This window comes from Ranitomeya variabilis, chromosome 3, assembly GCF_051348905.1.
Source record: "Ranitomeya variabilis isolate aRanVar5 chromosome 3, aRanVar5.hap1, whole genome shotgun sequence".
NCBI classification, from domain to species: domain Eukaryota; kingdom Metazoa; phylum Chordata; class Amphibia; order Anura; family Dendrobatidae; genus Ranitomeya; species Ranitomeya variabilis.
Window position 1 is genome coordinate 143403307 of NC_135234.1, and position 17451 is coordinate 143420757.

Consider the following 17451-nt stretch of genomic DNA (forward strand, 5'->3'; position numbering starts at 1 on the left):
AACCTACACATGTTGGTTATTGTTGCACTCACTTTTTTTTTTGGATGTGTCTATTAAGGGTTCTAAGGCAATATTTAAATCCCCCCCTAATATGAGGGAGCCTTCTCTGAAATCTTCTATTTTCTTGAATAATGATAGTAGCCATTTTAAGTGTTTTTTATTGGGAGCGTATGCGCTACATAGGGTAACCAAGTTCCCAGCCAGTAAGCCCTTGATCAAGACGAATCTGCCATTAGGATCTGTTAGAATGGTGTGGGGTTGGAAAGGGATTCCTTTTGCTATCGCAATTGATGTACCTCTCGATCCTGCTTGTGTTGTGGTGGCAAGGAACCATGTGTCATAGTGATTGCGCTCGAAATTGGGTAATTTATCAGGTTTGAAATGCGTTTCCTGGATGAACAAAATGTCCGCTTTTTGTCTCTTGAGGAAGTCTAGTGTGTGTCGTCTATTGGACGGTGAGTTTAGGCTGTTTGCGTTAAATGAGGCAATGGTAAATACCTTATCCTGTGCTGCCATTTGTGTTGTGGTCAGTAGAATCAAGGAGTCGTTGAGAGGTCTTCATCTGATGTTTCCTTGGTGGCAAGGTGCTGTTATTAAGGTGGTGATTGGAAGGGGAGGGGAAGGGGTAAGAAAGTAGAAAAAGCATAGAAATAGAAGAGACAAGAAACAAAGCATGGTTAATATGCAACATATTAATGAAAAAATTAACTTTGGTAAACATAGAGTCAGCTATCATGACTAAACTTGTAGGCTTTCTTTGAGGGAGATTCATAACATATTTCTGAAGCCTGGGTAAAAGATGAATTTGAAGGTTGGGGTAGGGTATGGTATGGGAAAAAAGATAGGGGGGAGGGGGGGAAGAGGTGGGGTAGGAGGGGAAGGGGGAAGGATAAAAATGGGAAGAGGGTTGGGGTGACATTGGGGGAAGAGGGTTAGGATCAATGATTAGCCGTTTTGAACCAATACTGGTTTAAATCTCAATATATGTATAACCATCACTGTAGGCAAGATCAGCGTTCAGGTTATCTCAGGGTCTCCTTTTGAAGATGGTGTCTTTGTTGATTTTCTTTTCAGTCTTTGTGATTTAGGGGTCCCTGCAAGATGCCATGTGGTTGGAGCTGGAAGTGGTTGTAGCTGTGATGCTGTGTGGAACGTTTCCAGGTCTGGATAAGAATCCAGGTTGATATTTAAGGTTTTACATAGTTCTCTGATGTCTGCTGATGTCCGGGCTTGAATTCTTTTATCTTCTGCGGTAACGAAGACTCCGAAAGGGAATAGCCAGCGGAAACGATATCCTTTCTGTATCAATGCTTCGGTAACTGGTTTCAGCGCTCTTAGCTTTTTCAGAGTCAATGCTGAGAGGTCTTGAAATAGACTGATTTGAGAACCTTCATATGTGATATCTTGTGCCTCTCGCGCTCGCCGAATTGTGAGGTCTTTCATCCTATAGTCGAGGAAACGGCATATTACATCCCGTGGAGGCTCTCCCTGTTTGGGTTTTGGGCGGAGAGCTCTATGTGTCCTGACAAGTTCGATATTTTTAGGATCTCCATCCAGTAAGAGTTTGCTGAAAATCTCCACAGCAGCTTTAGAGAATAATTTGATCTATCAATAAAAAAATTAACCTGTTCGCTAAACGGCATAGCAAGAAAAAAAAATTTGAAAGAATTTCGTTTTTTTGGTCGCCGCGGCATTGCATTAAAATGCAATAACAGGCGATCAAAAGAACGTATCTGCACCAAAATGGTATCATTAAAATCATCAGCATGGCGTGCAAAAAAAAAGCCCTCACCCGACCTAAGATCTCAAAAAAATGGAGATGCTACGGGTCTCGGAAATTGTGCAATTTTTTTTATTTAGCAAAGTTTGGAATTTTTTTTCTCCACTTAGATCAAAAATAACCTAGACATGCTTGGTGTCTATGAACTCGTAATGACCTGGAGAATCATAGTGGCAGGTCAATTTTAGTATTTCTTGAACCTAGCAAAAAAGTCAAACAATAAACCTGTGTGGGATTGCACTTTTTTGCAATTTCACAGCACTTGGAATTTTTTTCCCATCTTCTAGTACACGACATGGTAAAACCAATGGTGTCGTTCAAAAGTACAACTCATCCCACAAAAAATAAGCCCTCACATGGCCATATTGATGGAAAAAATAAAAAAGTTATGGCTCTGGGAAGTGAGCAAAAAACTAAAACGCAAAACCGAAAAAAGCTCTGGGGGTTAAGGGGTTAAGTGTAAAAACCAACTGTACAATTTAATCATCCTGGTGGAGTTCATCACCCAGCCACGGGTCAGCAGAAACATTTCTTGAGTCTTCACATTGGCTGTACCTACACAACTCGCTCAGGTGTGCATATTACCAGGTTTTATTATATCTTTTTTTATAAATATTTCACCCTATGGCCTCGTGCTCTATAATTTCTCTACAGTGTTTATCCATGTATAAATGCTGTCATCTTTAACAATTAGCTGTAATTTGTGGGAAAATCTAGCAGAATATGCTCTATTTTACTTATATTAGGATAGGTAGTGTAACAAGGTTGCCCTGGCGGTAGTCCCATCCAAGTCAACTGAGCCACAGTCAGAATACACCCTAGTACTAGTACTAGGATCTAGTACTTGAAATAGACAGGATGGACACAGCTCCCCTCATGAGTTACCTCTTTTTCTCTGTCACTGCAGTCCAAGCAATCAGGATCCAGAAGTACAGTTATGATCCAACAGGGAAATTATTTATTTGTGAACAAACGAGGTAGAAAAGGGTAGGAAAAATAGTTGCAGTAATTCCAATAAAAGTTCCTGCTTTGTCCCTATTGCTAGTCACTGCAGTGTCAGCAGCAGCCACACAGCGGTAGTAGTGGAGATGCTTCAGTGCCGGTATCTGGATGCCTCTATTTCCTTCGGCGGAGCACTCAATCAGTCACCGTACCGGACAATCACGGCAGCCAATATTCTTCCCTGCTGGGGGTACCTTCTGTCCTGGATGGGGGCACACTCATACCAGAATCTGTACGCTTAAAGTCCCTTTGGTGGGGCACCTACGTAGTTCTTTGAGCACTTCACTGCCCGTGGGTCTGGGGGCAGCACTTTCTCTCCCCTCCAGGGAAGTCCTTGGCTCCAGACATTGGAGCACAACTTGCCATGACCAAGCTTGGCTGGGCTTTGCTGCAGAAGCAGGAACTTCCTGCTCTCTTGAGGCTGCAAGTCCAGCCCCTTAAAGTAACCCGTTCTGTCCCTGCCTCTAACATGTGCAAACAGATATGGCAATGTAAAACACAGAGAACAATACAGCACAATAGTAATACAATGCAAATTGAGACAGTACAGCGTAAAAAGGGGCATCACATATTGCAAATACATATATGAAACATTGCAAACACAGCACCTTAATATGTTAATATACAGATACACCATTCGGGTGCTGCATAAAGTGCACAGGCCCAGCACATAGGAGAGAGGGGGCAGACACGGGTTCCCATCACCTCCTTACAGTACAAGAAAAATAAATGCTAATGACACATCTATATGTGAAATAAAGCATTACAGGGTTTTGAACAGACTCAGCTGGCTGTCTGAATAAAACTTAGACATGTAGAATCCTGTAGAATGGAGAACATTCTTTATAAGTGTTTACTGCTGTAGCTAATACATATGCATCGTCAATGGTTAACTCACATTTAGCAAGTTTAATTACTTAATAATGCGTTTAATTAGATTTAAGTATGTTTTTGTTAGGCTCACTTGGTGAGGTGGAACCTCCGATTCCAAAGTCCATGTAAGCACATAAGTGTTAGTGCAACAGATGGTTGAGGCATGCAAGACAGAGATAGAGGTACTGTAATTCGCAGACAGGCAGCTGAGGTATTGGAAGCTGCAAGCAGACATGTAGCTGAGGTACTGGAAGCTGCAGACTGACAAGTAACTTTAGTACTGGAAGACACAGACACAGGTAGCTGAGATACAGCAAGTCATAGGAAGGCAGGTAGATGAGGTACTGGAAGTTGCAGGTAGACAGGTATCTGAGGTACTGAAAGTTGCAGGCATACAGGTAACACAGGTGCACAGATAAACTAAAAGTCTTAATACCAAGAAAGAGGTGTGTGTCTTGGTGAGCCTTAGATCGGCCAAGAAGATAACATGAGATCTCACAAGGCCATGTGAAAAGCCCAACATGGTGCACAGCAGAATTTGGTTGATCATGTAAACTTTATAAGGTGGAATACTTTTTAATATTCCCTCTTCACTCTGTATCCATTTTATAGCAATTAATTTAGCAACTGATATGATTTCAATTTAAACATATTTGCATGTTTTAAGAGATGTAAGAAACCACAATAAAATGAAAATATAGCATAAAAGTTAGTGAGAGTACATGGAAATACACTTTGATATATTTTACATCTGTAACATAAATTAAATAAATTATATGGCACTGCCTATGAATATTTATGCATTCACAATAACATTTATTCCCATGACCTTATTCAAATAAGCTGCAAAGGTAGAGGAATCACTTCTGGAAAAATGCATTATATAAAAAATTATCTTTTCTTGAATGCAAATGATCATTTAAATGAGGCAATTTAACAAAATTGTCAAAAGAAATACTTTTCAAACATCCTGAAAAATCATGTAATGTTAAATATAAATATGACCAGTCTTTCACCTTAGCAATGTTGAAAAATGCCAACATAGCAACCATCATTTTTTTTTCTTTTTGTTGTGATATCGATCGGACAATGCCATTTAGAGAACAGTTAAAGAGTTTAAACTTTTTTTTATAAACAGGTGCTTCTCCCAAAATTAAAATATCATCTGTTAGGCGTCAAGATCCCACCGTTGTACAGGGGGAATCTTGAGCCATGTCCTCTGTGGTCTCTCATTCTTCAGTGGCAGAGGATACTGCTCAGCAGAGACATAGGTCCCTGTGTCTTCCTCAGGCTAAGGCTGTGGGTTTGGTTGCCGCTGCCATCCCAGGTTCAGCTATAGCAACCAGCATTAGTCAGTGGCAAGAAAACACTCATGGGACTAAGTCCTGCTTTTCTCCACCTGAGCATGCACGTGAGACGGCCGCTCATTGGTGGTCGGAGGTCACATGCTCAGGTCCTCAAGCAGCTTGGATTGGGCCATCAGCAAGGTCCTGGAAGGCTGCAGCTATAAAAGGATTGCACGGGCATGTGCTGGTATCTATATATATAATTGTCTAAGGGTTTTTCTGTCTGTCCTGGAAATCCCGCGTCTCTGATTGGTCGAGGCCGTCTGGGCCTCAACCAATCAGCGACGGGCACAGTATCGATGTAGATGTCATAATGGTTGCCATGGCAACGATGATGTCATAAAGGTTTCCTCGACCAATCAGCAACGGGCACAGTCTGCCGCGAATTCTGGAATCATCATTGTCCATATACTACGGGGACATGCATATTCTAGAATACCCGATGCGTTAGAATCGGGCCACAATCTAGTATCCTATAATCGTGGTGTGTGTGTGCAGCATGTATGTCTCAGGTGAAAGCTCCTAATGATCCCCTTCCCTCTGGTTGTGTATGTGAATTGGGTGATTGGAGTCAGATACAGTGCCTAGTAGTGGCTTTGCCTGTATGCCACTGTGCACTTAGTCTGCACTCCACAGTAGTTAGCGTCAGTTTGGCATTCACCAGTGCGACACCGTGCATACTCTTTTGCTAAATATAAATAGCGGTTCTGTGAAGTAACAGAGATCACTGCAGTACACACTGGGTGATGGTTAACATGTGTGTGTTCGGTATTGTACTGCCATATAGTGTCCGCCATTACCGAGCAGTTAACATTTCCGCACAGTGGACCCCGGGCTGCAAACGCACCCTATTACTGTCTTTATATTTATTTGGTGCATTCCGCCAGCCCTAGCATTATACTAGCACCAGGGTCTGCTAGTAATGGCAGACGAACAGCGACTACAGTGGTACATCCAGCAGCTAGAGGGCAGGTTGGTGGCTCTCGAGCCTACAACCTCAGCTGTGGATGTAACTACAGTAGCTGTTCAGGCTGCTACTGAAGCTGCAGCCCATATGTGTCCTGCCACCCCTGTTCCGACTTTATCCTGCTCCCTGCTGCCTGAAAGGTACTCAGACGATAGCAAGTCATGTAGGGGATTCGTGAATCAATGTGTGATACACATTGAGCTGCTGGCTGCACGTTTCCCCTCAGAGTGAGCTAAAGTGGGCTTCATTATTTCCCTTCTGTCAGACAGGGCATTGGAGTGGGCTACGTTGCTGTTGGAGCACAACGATCATGTGGTGCAGAGTGCTCCACGATTTCTGAGCAGTCTGAAGAAGGTCTTTGGACCGCAAGTGACCCATGATACGGCGCTCCAACTGCTGGCACTGACACAGGGCTCATCCATGGTCAGTCAATTTGCCATCCACTTCCAGACTTTAGCATCTAAGCTGGAGTGGTCTGATAAATTCCTCATCCCTGTTTTTTGGAGGGGGCTGGCTGACCATGTGAAGGATGTTCTGGCCAATGAGGAGATACTGACCACACTGGAGGAGTTAATATCAGTCTCTACTCGCATCGACCTTCATTTCTCCAAGCGAAGGTTGGAGCGTGCCCAGTGTTGGCAGAGGTTTCGGTTGGCTCCTAACTTCACCGAGCCTCTGGAATCTCCGGTCCAGGAGTCAGAGCCTCAGGAGACCATGGAGGTGGCACGAGTGGGATCTAAGTCCCAGACCACTTGTGCATTAATAGTCTGTCATGTCTGCCAGCAGTCAGGACATTTTACTTCCAGATGTCCCCAGCGGTTGCAAAAATATCCCCATCTAGTGGCTGTAGGAGGGGGCTCTCTAGACACAGAGGCATTTTCTTCTAAATTGTCCTTCAAGATGACACTCACTTTTGGCCCATCCACTCACATGGTAGAGGTATGTGTGGATTCTGGGGCGGAGGGCAATTTCATGTCTTCTGCCTTCACCCAATGGCATGTAATACCTCTGGTGATGCTCACCAAGCCAGTGACCGTCCGAGTGGTCCCATCAGGAGATAATCTCCCTACTAATCATACCCAAAGGTATAGATGAGGTCTTACTTGGGGTTCCTTTTGTTATGTCACCATTCCCCCCATATTGCATTGTCCTCTGGGAGAATATTGGGAAGGAGTGAGTCTTGTGAGGTTAGATGTCAGAGGGAGTGCATTCAGGTGACATGTACAGCAGTGTTCGCAGACATATCATCTCTCCCCAAACACTATTGGTCATATGGGGACATATTTTCCAAGAGAGCTGCAGAGACCCTACCTCCTCACCACTCCTTTAACTGCCTATTGATTTATTGCCTGGTGCTGAGCCTCCCGGGGGGTCGAGTCTACCCATTATCTCTCCCGGGGATGGAGGCATTGTCTCAGTACATCAAGGAGAATTTGGCAAGAGGATTCATTAGGAAGTCAGTGTCACCAGCAGTGGCTGGTTTCTTTTTTGTGCAGTAGAAGAAAGGGGAATTATGTCCATGCATTGAATACAGTGGACTTAATGCTATTACCATCAAAAATGTATACCCTCTGCCTCTAATCTCCAAATTATTTGATAGGTTGCGGGGAGCAAGGGTATTTACTAAACTAGATCTGTGGGGCACCTATAACCTGATACACATCCGTGAGGGGGATGAGTGGAAGATGGCATTTAACAACAGGGACAGCCACTATGAATACCTGGTTTTGCCCTTCGGGCTCTGCAATGCCCCTGCAGTTTTCCAAGACTTTGTGAAAGATATCTTCTGGGATATGCTAACCACATCAGTCATAGTCTATCTGGATGATATTGTCATTTACTCTCCAGCTATAGACTCCCACCAGAGAGATGTTTGCAAAGTCTTCGACCTCCTACGGGCAAACTCCCTCTATGCCAAGTTTGAGAAGTGTGTGTTTGAGCAGGAGTCCTTGCCTTTCCTGGTCTACATCATCTCTGCCCAGGGATTGGCCATGGATCTTGCCAAGCTACAGCTGTGATGGACTGGCAGGAGCCCCATTCTCTTAATGTGGTGCAGCACTTTATGGGGTTCATTAACTATTATTGCCAGTTCATTCCCCACTTCTCAACTTTGGTTGTTCCCCTGGTTGCCCTAACTAAGAAGGGAGCTAATCCTAAATTGTGGTCAGAGGAGGTCTCCAAGGCGTTTCTCTCTATCAAATCTCACTTTGTTAGCTCTCCCATTTTTTATCGCCCTGATGTTGTTAAACCATTTATCATGAAGGTGGATGCCTCTTCCGCTGGAGCTGGAGCAGTCCTCTTCCAGAAGGATGCTCAAGTTTGGAAGCATCCTTGCTTCTTTTTCTCCAAGACCTTCTCACAGGTGGAAAGGAATTATTCCATCAGGGACAGGGAGTTGCTAGCAATGAAGTTGGCCTTTTTGGAATGGAGACACCTCCTAGAGGGGGCTCATTACCCTTTCCAAGTATTCACCGACCACAATAATTTTATGCTTTGCAAACTGCCCAGAGGCTGAACTCTCGCCAGGCCAGATGGTCATTGTTATTCTCCCGATTTCACTTCACAGTTCATTTTCCCTCCGAGGAGAACATTTGTGCTGATGCTCTCTCCCACTCCGTAGTGTCGAGATCCCGCCACTGTACAGGGGGAATCTTGTGCCATGTCCTCTACGATCTCCCATTCTTCTTCAGCTGCAGAGGATCCTGCTCAGCTGAGACGTTGGTCCCAGCATCTTGCTCAGGCTAATGCTATGCATTTGGTTGCTGCTGTCATCCCAGGTTCAGCTATAGCAACCAGCATTAGTTAGCGGCGAGCAGACGCTCCTGAGACTGTCTTGCTTTTCTCCATCTGAGCATGCCCCTGAGACAACCGATCATTGGAGGTCTCAGGTCATTGGAGGTCTCAGATCTTCAAGCAGCTCGGACTGATTTGATTGATTGATTGGGCCATCAACAAGGTCCTGGAAGGCTGCGCTGTAAAAGTATTGCACGGTTTTTCAGCCGTGCTCTAGTATATCCAATAATCGTGGTGTGTGTGCAGTGTGCATGTCTCAGATGAAAGCTTCTAATGATCCCCATCCCTCTGGTTGTGTATGTGAATTGGGTGATTGGAGTCAGAGACAGCGCCTAGTAGTGGCATTGTCTGTATGCCACTGTGCACTCAGTCCGCACTCCACAGTAGTTAGCATCAGTTTGGCATTCACCAGTGTGATGCCGCGTGAACTCAGTGTGCCAAATCTCTTAAGCCCCCGTCTCACTAAGCGAGATCGCTAGCGAGATCGCTGCTGAGTCACAAGTTTTGTGACGCAACAGTGACCTCAGTAGCGATCTTGCTATGTGTGACACGTAGCAGCGACCAGGCCCCTGCTGTGAGATCGCTGGTCATGTCGGAGTGGCCTGGACCTTTTTTTGATCGTTGAGGTCCTGCTGGGTAGCACACATCGCTGTGTTTGACACCTTACCAACGACCTCGTTGACGACTCAGACACCGACACATAGGCGTGCATTTGCGTTGCCTTTTCCGCGCCCATTCAGTTCCGATTGGTGGTCGCTACTGCGTTCTGATTGGTTTGCGGCCATGCCTTATGAGGCGACACATTAGCCCTTCCGTCCTTTGTTCCTGACCGAATGGTGGTTTGCAGATCGTTGTAGAGTTCTCCGGCCTGCGACTCCTCTTCTAATCTTCAACGGTTCTTCTGACAACTATACTTTGTGCACGGTAGGTATCGTTTGGGGTCTCAAATGGGTTTTCATTTTCCCCTAAATTTTCATAGGGCACCTACTAATTACCTGCTATCATTGCTCTGGAGGGAGGGAGTGAGGGCTTGGCTGCTATCTGTGTACATATACTTTTGCACGGGCTGCCATTTTAGGGTGTCTTGTGCGTGCACCCCCATACAGCATGTTTTCTGTCATGTACGGTAACGGAATGGAGTGCTTTTATTTTTTTTTTAAATTATTTATTTATTTATTTTTAATAACTTTCTCATATTTTTATTTTATTTGTTTCAGTTTGCAGCATCATGAACAATGCGCAGTGTGCTGTTGTGTTTGCTGCATTGCTGGTTGAGGAAGCTCGGCGTCAAGATGAGGCACGGATGCTAGAGAGGCGTTCCAAACGAAAGCGTCGCATGTGGACCAGAGAGTGGCTGCAGAAGAGGTCTGATTTGACCCACATGCAACTTGTAAGAGAGCTTCAGGAGAAGAATCCTCATGATTTCCGCAACTATCTACGGATGTCAGAGGAATCCTTCAAACATTTACTGGAAAGAATTACTCCACTGATTCAACGGAAGGATACAGCGATGCATGCTGCCATCCCGGCAGATGAAAGATTGGCAGTCACGCTGCGATTCCTGGCCAGCGGGCGCTCGCTGCAAGACTTGCATTTTTCTTCAGCGATTTCAAGGCCCCTGCTCAGCGTTCTAATTCCAGAGACATGTAATGCGATTTTCCACAGTCTACGTAGCTACATGCAGTTTCCCAACACGGAGGAGGAATGGAAAAAGATTGCCTCCGATTTTGAGCAGCTTTGGCAGTTCCCTAACTGTGGTGGGGCTTTGGACGGGAAACATGTCCGGATCACTCAACCACCGAACAGCGGATCCTATTTCTTTAATTATAAGGGCTATTTCAGCATCATCCTGATGGCCCTTGTTAACGCGAATTACGAATTTATAAATGTAGATGTTGGCATGAACGGAAGGGTTTCCGATGGTGGTGTTTTAGAGCACACACTCTTTGGAGAGCGTTTGAACAACTGTGACCTTCACTTGCCTCCCAACTCTGAGACTAGAGGCAACCTTAATTTTGTTTTTGTCGGTGATGAGGCCTTCCCGCTTCATCCCAATCTTATCAAACCGTTCCCCCAAAAAAGTCTAACAGAGGAAAGAAAAATTTTCAATTACCGCTTGTCAAGGGCACGTCGGGTTGTAGAAAATGCATTCGGTACCATGGCTAATCGCTTCAGAGTTTTCCACACGCCTATTAACATGAAGCTTGAATCGAGAGACTCCGTTGTTTTGGCTTGTTGTGTGCTTCACAACTTCCTTCGCCGTCGCGATGCATTGGCGTACAGTCCACCTGGCTTCATGGACTCTGTGGGCCTAGTAAATGGGGAAGTGCAGCTCGGTGAATGGCGCGCAAATGATCCCGCAATTGCAGGCCTTCAACCATTGGGACCTGGCAGAAACACCCACGATGCGAAGACCTGCCGAGACAACTACTGCCAATATTTTAACAGTCCTGGTGCTGTTAATTGGCAGCATCAGAACTTATAGTGGGCTACTACTGACATTTATACACTGTTTTAATTATTGTAATGATTTGTCTAATAAACTGTGTGTTTTACTTTGCAAAAGCTTTGTTTCTCATTCTTTCAGTAGAAAGGGCCCGTATATACATACGTGTACTCTTATGTATACAGATACATCCATATACACATACATAGAAATCTACACAGGAGGACCGCAGACAGACTTCCTAGGCCTAAAATTATAAAATAGGCTCTATCCACCATTAGGTGGCAGGGGTACTCAGGCAGCATTGGTGTGGTGAGCGGCGGACTTCCTAGGCCTAAAATAATAACATAGGCTATATGCAGCTTCCATTAGGTGGCAGGGATACATGCAATGCATATTCGGCCAATTAAGGGCAGGTGTCTATTTTGGATGCCCAGGAATCAAAGGGGAATGACGGTTGAGGGAGAACATCGGTAATGGAGGAAAAATAGTTAGTAACCATACTGGACAAATGCTGTCTCCTGTCACTTTGAATAGATGCTGCAGTACCTGTCGCATCTGCGGTCATTGCGAAATCACTCCACAACCTGGTCAGAAAACCCCTCTGTCCTACGCCACTTCAGATTTGTGCACATCTAACACCTCTGCCATGTTGCCCCCTGCAGCTCGTGTGAGAACCATCACCGGCCCCTTTTGAGGATACACAAGGCATAATCCGGCATGTGGGCCAATTTTTCCAGTTGTCAACTCAGTGCATATGCTGGGTTGAGGAGCACTTGCTGGCAAATCAAGGCCATCCTCCTCGTCCTCCTCCTCTTCGTCCGCCACCTCGTCCTTTAGACTTCCCTGAGCAGACAATGGCTGACTGACAAAAAGGCTTCCCTCGTCCTCGGCTGCAGACGCCTGTTCCTTTATGTGCGTCAAACTTTGCATCAGCAGACGCATTAGGGGGATGCTCATGATTATTACGGCGTTGTCTGCACTAACCAGCCGTGTGCATTCCTCAAAACAGTAGTAAGGGCCCGTATATACATACGTGTATTCCTATGTATACAGATACATCCATATACACATACATAGAAATCTACACAGATACCTACATATACACATACATACTCACAGACATACAAATATAAATACCTATCTAAACATAAATACATATCCATACATTAAACCACCAACACTCCAGTCTTCCTGTGCAACCGGAGACGCTGTATTGATAATGCGTCACTTTTAACAATGCAGCAGCGTCTTTGGTCTGACCTGGAGATTAGAATTCAGCCCGCTTCCTTCGCGCACGCAGTAGGGTCCTGTAATAAACCTGCTGGAGACGTTGATGCGTCGTAGGCATGGTTTACGGCGTTGATGCGTTGTGGGCGGGTTAAAGGACATTGATGCGGCCTAGCTTGTAACAAGAGGTGGCAAAATGGCGGTCAGGAGACGATCAACACCATGGGGCGACGCAGAAGTGCGCTACTTAGATACAGAGGTAGATGCCAGGGATTATGGGTGTCATGAGCACTCTGAACATCCAGTCTTCCACAAGCAGGCTGTGCTGCGGAGGATCAGTTGGGGCCTAGCCCAGAGATTTGGGGTGCAGCGCTCCAGTACCCAGATCCGGAAGAAGCTGGCGGATCTGCAGTACAGGACCAGTGAGCGCATCGCCAGCATCCGGTCACAGAGCCTGCCCCATCGTGGTGAGTGACGTTAAGATAGGTTAGCATAAGATATGGCCAGGGCCGTATTTGGAGTTTCTGCTGCCCTATGCACTTTTCGGGCTGCCTCCCCCATTGATGAGTATGACTAAAATGCAGAGACTGTCAGCAGTGACTTGGGCTACTTTTACACCACTGTTTTTTGCCATTCATGGCAGATCCAACAGTTTTTCCACATCTGCCGTGTAACAGATCAGTTACGACAACACTGCATTCGGCATCATTCATTCCCTATGGGACTTGTGGACATGTGCAGCACTTGCGGTTCTTGCAACAGCAGGAAAAAAAACGCTGCTAGCGGTGTTTTTTTGTCTCACCGCAAGTGCAAAACCGCAAGTGCCGCACATGTCCGCAAGTAGCCATCACTACCTTTCCCTGCACCTTCCTTGCTCATCACCATCCCTCCCTGACCAAAAACTAAACTATAAAGCTTTCTATACTGTTTTCTATACACTAAAAAAACAATTACCTGACATATTCCAATGATAATGAGGGTGGTGGTGGCACACACCCAACGTCAGACACACCATTGTAACATGAGGGGCCCTGTGCTTGTACCGCCGTCCAGGAGAGAGTGTCCCCCCCCCAATGTCAGACAGTGCTCTACCACTTGCAAAATTATCTGTTGCTGCTCCACCACTGTTTAGTATAGGCGCTGAAATCCTTCCATGCCTGGCACAGACAATAACAACTTGTTGACATGTATGATGCTTCTTAAAATAGTCAGGGGCCCTTTTAATACAGGACAGGGGACGTTATTACAAAGGCGGGGACATGTATATGTATCACAGATACACTGCTCAGGGGGGACAGTATACACACATATACAGTGGGGCAAAAAAGTATTTAGTCAGTCAGCAATAGTGCAAGTTCCACCACTTAAAAAGATGAGAGGCGTCTGTAATTTACATCATAGGTAGACCTCAACTATGGGAGACAAACTGAGAAAAAAAAATCCAGAAAATCACATTGTCTGTTTTTTTATCATTTTATTTGCATATTATGGTGGAAAATAAGTATTTGGTCAGAAACAAAATTTCATCTCAATACTTTGTAATATATCCTTTGTTGGCAATGACAGAGGTCAAACGTTTTCTGTAAGTCTTCACAAGGTTGCCACACACTGTTGTTGGTATGTTGGCCCATTCCTCCATGCAGATCTCCTCTAGAGTAGTGATGTTTTTGGCTTTTCGCTTGGCAACACGGACTTTCAACTCCCTCCAAAGGTTTTCTATAGGGTTGAGATCTGGAGACTGGCTAGGCCACTCCAGGACCTTGAAAAGCTTCTTACGAAGCCACTCCTTCATTGCCCTGGCGGTGTGCTTTGGATCATTGTCATGTTGAAAGACCCAGCCACGTTTCATCTTCAATGCCCTTGCTGATGGAAGGAGGTTTGCACTCAAAATCTCACGATAGATGGCCCCATTCATTCTTTCATGTACCCGGATCAGTCGTCCTGGCCCCTTTGCAGAGAAACAGCCCCAAAGCATGATGTTTCCACCACCATGCTTTACAGTAGGTATGGTGTTTGATGGATGCAACTCAGTATTCTTTTTCCTCCAAACACGACAAGTTGTGTTTCTACCAAACAGTTCCAGTTTGGTTTAATCAGACCATAGGACATTCTCCCAAAACTCCTCTGGATCATCCAAATGCTCTCTAGCAAACTTCAGACGGGCCCGGACATGTACTGGCTTAAGCAGTGGGACACGTCTGGCACTGCAGGATCTGAGTCCATGGTGGCGTAGTGTGTCACTTATGGTAGGCCTTGTTACATTGGTCCCAGCTCTCTGCAGTTCATTCACTAGGTCCCCCCGCGTGGTTCTGGGATTTTTGCTCACCGTTCTTGTGATCATTCTGACCCCACGGGGTGGGATTTTGCGTGGAGCCCCAGATCGAGGGAGATTATCAGTGGTCTTGAATGTCTTCCATTTTCTAATTATTGCTCCCACTGTTGATTTCTTCACTCCAAGCTGGTTGGCTATTGCAGATTCAGTCTTCCCAGCCTGGTGCAGGGCTACAATTTTGTTTCTGGTGTCCTTTGACAGCTCTTTGGTCTTCACCATAGTGGAGTTTGGAGTCAGGCTGTTTGAGGGTGTGCACAGGTGTCTTTTTATACTGATAACAAGTTTAAACAGGTGCCATCACTACAGGTAATGAGTGGAGGAAAGAGGAGACTCTTAAAGAAGAAGTTACAGGTCTGTGAGAGCCAGAAATCTTGATTGTTTGTTTCTGACCAAATACTTATTTTCCACCATAATATGCAAATAAAATGATAAAAAAACAGACAATGTGATTTTCTGGATTTTTTTTTCTCAGTTTGTCTCCCATAGTTGAGGTCTACCTATGATGTAAATTACAGACGCCTCTCATCTTTTTAAGTGGTGGAACTTGCACTATTGCTGACTGACTAAATACTTTTTTGCCCCACTGTACGTATACACCACACAGTGCTCCATCTTGTATAATGGCAGCACATAATGCTCTGCTCCGTACACACACACGCATGTGGCTCTGCACACATGCCGGTCCGCTCCGCACACACCCGGCTCGGCTCCGCACGCCTCGTACACACCCGGCTCCGCTCAGTGCTCCTCGTACACACTTGGCTCCTCTCAGTGCACCTCGTACACACCCGGCTCCGCTCAGTGCACCTCGAACACACCCGGCTCCTCTCAGTGCACCTCATACACACCCGGCTCTGCTCAGTGCTCCTCGTACACACCCGGCTCCTCTCAGTGCACCTCGTACACACCCGGCTCCGCTCAGTGCACCTCGTACACACCCGGCTCCGCTCAGTGCACCTCGTACACACCCAGCTACGCTCTCAGTGCACCTCGTACACACCCGGCTCCGCTCAGTGCACCTCGTACACACCCGGCTCCGCTCAGTGCACCTCGTACACACCCGGCTCCTCTCAGTGCACCTCATACACACCCGGCTCTGCTCAGTGCTCCTCGTACACACCCGGCTCCTCTCAGTGCACCTCGTACACACCCGGCTCCGCTCAGTGCACCTCGTACACACCCGGCTCCGCTCAGTGCACCTCGTACACACCCAGCTACGCTCTCAGTGCACCTCGTACACACCCGGCTCCGCTCAGTGCACCTCGTACACACCCGGCTCCGCTCAGTGCACCTCGTACACACCCGGCTCCTCTCAGTGCACCTCATACACACCCGGCTCTGCTCAGTGCTCCTCGTACACACCCGGCTCCTCTCAGTGCACCTCGTACACACCCGGCTCCGCTCAGTGCACCTCGTACACACCCGGCTCCGCTCAGTGCACCTCGTACACACCCGGCTCCTCTCAGTGCACCTCATACTCACCCGGCTCCGCTCAGTGCTCCTCGTACACACCCGGCTCCTCTCAGTGCACCTCATACACACCCGGCTCCGCTCAGTGCACCTCGTACACACCCGGCTCCTCTCAGTGCACCTCGTACACACCCGGCTCCTCTCAGTGCACCTCGTACACACCCGGCTCCTCTCAGTGCTCCTCGTACACACCCGGCTCCTCTCAGTGCACCTCGTGCACACCTGGCTCCGCTCAGTGCACCTCGTACACACCCGGCTCCGCTCAGTGCACCTCGTACACACCCGGCTCCTCTCAGTGCACCTCATACACACCCGGCTCTGCTCAGTGCTCCTCGTACACACCCGGCTCCTCTCAGTGCACCTCGTACACACCCGGCTCCGCTCAGTGCACCTCGTACACACCCGGCTCCGCTCAGTGCACCTCGTACACACCCAGCTACGCTCTCAGTGCACCTCGTACACACCCGGCTCTGCTCAGTGCACCTCGTACACACCCGGCTCCGCTCAGTGCACCTCGTACACACCCGGCTCCTCTCAGTGCACCTCATACACACCCGGCTCTGCTCAGTGCTCCTCGTACACACCCGGCTCCTCTCAGTGCACCTCGTACACACCCGGCTCCGCTCAGTGCACCTCGTACACACCCGGCTCCGCTCAGTGCACCTCGTACACACCCGGCTCCTCTCAGTGCACCTCATACTCATCCGGCTCCGCTCAGTGCTCCTCGTACACACCCGGCTCCTCTCAGTGCACCTCATACACACCCGGCTCCGCTCAGTGCACCTCGTACACACCCGGCTCCTCTCAGTGCACCTCGTACACACCCGGCTCCTCTCAGTGCACCTCGTACACACCCGGCTCCTCTCAGTGCTCCTCGTACACACCCGGCTCCTCTCAGTGCACCTCGTGCACACCCGGCTCCTCTCAGTGCACCTCGTACACACCCGGCTCCTCTCAGTGCACCTCGTGCACACCTGGCTCCGCTCAGTGCACCTCGTACACACCCGGCTCCGCTCAGTGCACCTCGTACACACCCAGCTCCGCTCAGTGCACCTCGTACACACCCGGCTCCTCTCAGTGCACCTCATACACACCCGGCTCTGCTCAGTGCTCCTCGTACACACCCGGCTCTTCTCAGTGCACCTCGTACACACCCGGCTCCGCTCAGTGCTCCTCGTACACACCCGGCTCCGCTCAGTGCGCCTCGTACAC